This window comes from Alligator sinensis, unplaced genomic scaffold (genome assembly GCF_000455745.1).
Source record: "Alligator sinensis unplaced genomic scaffold, ASM45574v1 scaffold321_1, whole genome shotgun sequence".
Lineage (NCBI taxonomy): Eukaryota > Metazoa > Chordata > Crocodylia > Alligatoridae > Alligator > Alligator sinensis.
The window spans coordinates 1,422,970-1,428,398 of NW_005841969.1; positions in this window are offsets into that span (position 1 = coordinate 1,422,970).

A 5,429-nucleotide genomic window follows, 5' to 3' on the forward strand; every position below is an offset into this window, starting at 1 on the left:
GGCAGTCCATGCACTGTATGGGGGGGGGTGCAGGGGCCCCACTCCTCCTGAGCAGCCCCCTCACAGTCTCCTCCCAATCCCCACACACTGACCTGCATCCCCTCCATGTTCCTCCACACCCACCTGTATCCCCCACTCCTCTCCTGCAATCCCCACATTCCCTCACACACCCATTGTGTGATAAGAAAACCAAAAGCAAGCATCAAAACATATAGATATTTAGAATTTATTTTATTATGAAGATAGAGACACTGGTAGGCTTCCAAACTGCCCTAACAATGTATATAATGCAATAAAACATTGCCCAACTGATCTCTCTCTCTTTCTCTCTCTCTCTCATTCTAGTTGTGGAAGAACATGGATTTGGGGGTATTTTAAAGAGTGAATTTGGGATTTTTCTATCAGAGATTTTGCAGTTTTTAAATAGGAACCACCAGAATTCCTGCTAGTGAGTCAGGTGGCAGGACCCAGGCAGAGGAGCCTGCTCAGGGCTGGCACCCGGGACCAGCTGGAGGTGACTGACGTCCTAGCCACTTGGGGCCAGGAGGACATTCTTTAACAGTTCAAAGCAGGCTACCACACAGAGAACATCTTCTGGGCAATAGCTGCCCAGATGGCAGGGCAGCAACACACATGGCAGCTGGCCCAGAGATGCAGATGCCTTTGTTGTGGCCGTGCAGTCCCTGTCTGGGTCTGGCAGGTGTGCAACCTTGGGGCCACATGCTGTTGCAGGTGGCAGCAGGTCATAGCCGGACAGTAGCCCCCACTGCCAGACCCCTGCAGTGGGTAAAGGGTGCAGCGAACTCTCAGGGCTGCTTCAGCAGTCTAGCTGGCACAAGGGGTAGTGTCCCCAGATACCAATTGGCTGGTCTCCAGAAGCTCCTGAGAGAAGTAGCCCCGAGCTGCTTGCCAGGGCAGGTTTTTATACTGCTGGGGACAGCACAGGTGCTGGCCCCAGACTCTAACTCCTCCTGGCTGCAGATCTGGAAAGAGCTGGGCATGGTTATTTTGCCCCAAGTGTCACAACTTGCCCCACACCAAAGTGCATGTCCGCACACGTGTGCCGAGGCAAAAATCTCTAGCTCAAATTTGTGCTGCTCCTATTTGAGCTGCTGCAAGCATGCGTGCCTGCATATGTGGACACGCCCATTGAATATAAATGTAGGTTTCTCTCATATACACCAACCAGGAAAGGAGCTGGTTGAATCTCTCAGCTCATGTGGTTCAGAGGAAGGATACTCCAAGCATTGACCTAGAGTTCAGAACAGATTTCAACTTCCAGCTCACTACAGGTTGCCTGGGCAAGATTTGGTAAATCACTTTACCCATCAATTCTTCGGTTTTCCACTCCTTCACTTCCCCACGTGGATGTTTCAGTTAACTGGTATTCGTGAGGTGCTCAGTAGTGTGGTAATAGGAGTCACATAACAGTAAGTATCTAGAGAGACTAATATAGAGAAAGAAAAGTTCCCTCTACAGTAGCAGATGTTCTTTGAGATGTGTTGTTTATATGCAGAGTCCACTTCTAGTGCACAAGTCTCCAGGCACTCAAACATGTAGTCTTTGGCTAGTAGTTCACATTGGGGCCATGCATTTTTCCTCATGCTTACTCACTGAGGTTATAAAGCAGGGCCGGGCAATTATTTTGGAAGGAGGGCCACTTACTGAGTTTTGGCAAGCCATTGAGGGCCGCATGACAGGCAGCCAGGGGCAGATTAATATTAATTTACTATTTTTTTAGGGGCTCCGTGGGCCAGATAGAATGGCCTGGTGGGTCACATCTGGCCCGTGGGCTGCATTTTGCCCACCCCTGGTATAAAGAGTAATGCAGGTCCAACTGCCACTCAGTTTCTTACCACAGTATGCAGATATGAAATAGCACTCTACAGTGGCAAAGAAAGAGGGCAGTCATGTAATACTCATATCGAAGCATGTCTTAAAGAACTCAAGTTACTGTAAAGTTCCTTTCTTCTTTGGATGCGTGTCTCTGGGTTTATTCAAGTTTTGGTGATATTAGTAACAGGGGTATAGGTTGTAGCCATGTTGGTCTAAGGACATAGGCAGACAAGATTCTTTGGGTAAATCTGATCTCTTTTATTAGACCAACTCAAATAGTTGGAAAAAATCTTCTTTGAAAGCTTTTGGGTATAAATATCCTTCATCAGAGCACACACCAACTGCAGATGCTTCCTCAGCCTGATGAAGGGTATTTATACCTGAAAGTTTGCAAAGAAGAATTTTTCCAACTATTTGAGTTGGTCTAATAAAAAATATCAGGTGACACTAGTAAGAAAGATGGATGCTTAACAGTACATTGTAACAATGCTCTGCCAGAAGCAGCATCTTCTCAGGATCCTTCTACCAAGTAATAACAAGTAATAACAACTGGCAAAGGTAGGTTTGTCAGTGGAATTGGTAGGACCATGGAATGACAAATGTATATGAAAGGAGGCCTGTACTCTGATCCCTCTAGAAAAAGTCCAGTACTTCCTGTCTCTATCACTCATAAAATGGGCCCACTGTCTGATTTGCAGTGTGTTTTCTTGATTATTCACTCATGAACTGCTCATGAGAAAACGTGGGAGTTCCCCTGTGGGCTGTGATTTGGATGCTGTTCCTGAATCGGTGGTAAAAATCCAACCCATACCTTTGTGACTTGCTCTGGGTTCCAATACAATTGTGAGGAGATCTCATCTGTAAGTTCTTTTTCCTTATTGCTGAAGATGATCTAGATGTACTTTCTTTCCCCAAAGCAATCTCTCTCAAATGTCCAAAAATACATTTGTTGCTGTACAAGAGGGAAGTGAACCACTAAATATTTCTGCAACATTAAGTATTAAGCAGATAACACTTCCTATATCTTAGGTGTTTCTGCATTTCCAAGACAGGCATTTAAGATCCTGTAATTGAAGGTCCAAGATTGAAACGCATCCCAGACCATTTAATTTGATGGATATGAGCCCTGAAGTCAATGGATACAAGTATTCTGTGCCATAATGTCTTCCAAGTTGATACATTTTGAGTGAAACACTTTCTCCAATTTGTCTGCTTACTGTTTAATTTTAGAAAATTTCTCATTCAGGACACAACAGGAGCAGATTTTTCTGGCCAACACTGAATAGGGCAAGATGACAACTGGGGTAAAAGACATAAGACAAGGCCAGGAATCTTTAGCCTTAAAATCTTTGTGGTAATCAGAATATGGGTTATGTGTACTAGGGAAGTCTATAATAAGGAAGCAAACAAACACCCATGAACTCTGGAGAAACATGAGGATGTAACTACTTTTGTGGTTTTGCCAACCTCTAGTCTTAACCAATCTATAGTTTTAAAGTCCAATTGATATGCCAGGCAACTAATTTATGATTAAAACTGACCAAAACTGCTCCCACCACTCCCATTTCTCAAAAGGTATTTCAACAAGACATGACTCTTTCAGACTATTTTTCTAATGCCTTTGTCTGCAGCTCCCTTGCTCAGAGCGACAGCACTAGTTTTAGCTGTCTCAATGTCACAGCATGCTTCACTACCAAATATCCCAGGAAAGGCTATCCTTTTACCCAGTGCATACCACAGTGGACAGTTCACCTTTACTTTTAATCATCACTGTCACATTTTTCTTCCTACACTGAAAGCATTTCCACCTCCTTTTCAGTAACACAGACATCTAGAAATAGGAAGAAATATTATTCAAGAAACAGCAAATCAATAAAAGACCTCTGGAATACATCACATTCTCTCTAAAAACCTGCTTCTTTATGTGCATAGTAGCAACCACTGTTAAATAATGAATGCAATTTACATTACTTATCTAAAAAAATCATTTTTTAACTCAATCATCATTAGCTCAGTATTGCAGCCTAATAGTGCGCAAGATTAGAAAATATATGGAGACCAAGGCAGTAGTTTATTTCTTATTTCAGTGGGAGAAAATAACATCTTGGGGGCTTGCATTAGTGCAGGGGTGCTCAAACCTCAGCCCGTGGCCCAGATCTAGCTTCCAGCTGGTCATCCTCTTGTGGGCCATGGTCCTGTGCACTAGATTGGGTGTGTAGGGCAGCATGGGACCTGCTGCTGGTGTGTAGGCTAGGTGGGGGTGACACAAGGCCTGATCTGGCCTGCAGACTGGCCCCATGCCATTCATCTGGCCCACAGGGCCAAAACCTTGAGCACTGCTGTATTAATGTCCTTCACTCCTTTAGTAATCAGACATAATGCTACCAGCATCAATCCTGCATGTACCATTGGCTTAGAAATTGGCCTGACTTAACTGTGCTAGCCCAGTAGGATGTTTGGTTCAGGTGGACCTCTGAGCTGTTGATTCTTAGAACACCCAACTGGAGTGAGAGCCTCCTCCTGGGCTCCTGAGAAAAGTTGCATGTCGGGCTTTGATTGTCTTAGGTGAAACCATGCAAGGCATAGAGCCCCTCAGCTTCCAGAAGTCTGCACAAGTTGGCCGTAGAAGGTGACTTGCAGGAGGCAGCCCTTTCTGTGATTGGTAGTGATGGCTAAGTCAGGGTTGTGGCTTCAGAAAGCATTCCGGACCAAATTTTCTGCTGGTACGAGTTAGCCTGGCCCTGCTGAAACCAGCAGAGTGCTGCCAAAAATACAAGCAGAGAATTAATCTTCTTCAACTTGTCCATTTAAAAAATATATTAACCTGCTTTTCTATGTAGTTTAAAATTTTAAAAGACTGAATTTCAGTTAAAACATTCCTCTAGTACATGAGAGGCTGGTGACTCCCGAGTCTCGGGGGGCACCCACAGAAGCCAGTGTAGGCAGAGGGTATGGGGCTGGCGAGCACCCACAGAAGCCGCCAGGAGTGTCGGCAGTAGGGGATGGCCCCGTCAGTGGGGCACGTGCCCCCCTGTATCCTCTCTACCCCTCTACCAGTTGCCTATGCCCTGGTACATATAGGTAGAGGCAAGGCACATTATTATAATTAATTACTAAATGTACAGACCGCTGTAGCCACTCATTGCATTTTCCCTCTAATTTTGCAAGCGTACTTGCTTCTGATTGTGTTTCTAAGAGCTAAAATTGTACAATCATTGAACTAAAAGAAAATGATTTCTGCTTGAGAGTATAAGGACAGCTCTGCATCCATGACTGAGTCACCCTCAGGCACTGGCATTTAATTTATGAGCTATTTACCTCTTTGTACACACCCTAGCAGAAACAATTATAGTTAGTAATTTGTTGATCTTATCAGGGTTGCTTAATGGTACTACTGCTAACTCCAATAATTCTGTGCTTTGAAACTTAAATAGAATTTATAACCTACATCTCATATTTTACATACAATCCACAATTTAGAAATGCTTTAACTCTTCTAGCCAATGAGTTTCTCTTCCATTTTCAAAAGACAACAAATGCAGTTTCTTATTCCTCACAATTTTGGTGTTGCAGCTCTTCTGCAGCAGGGAAAG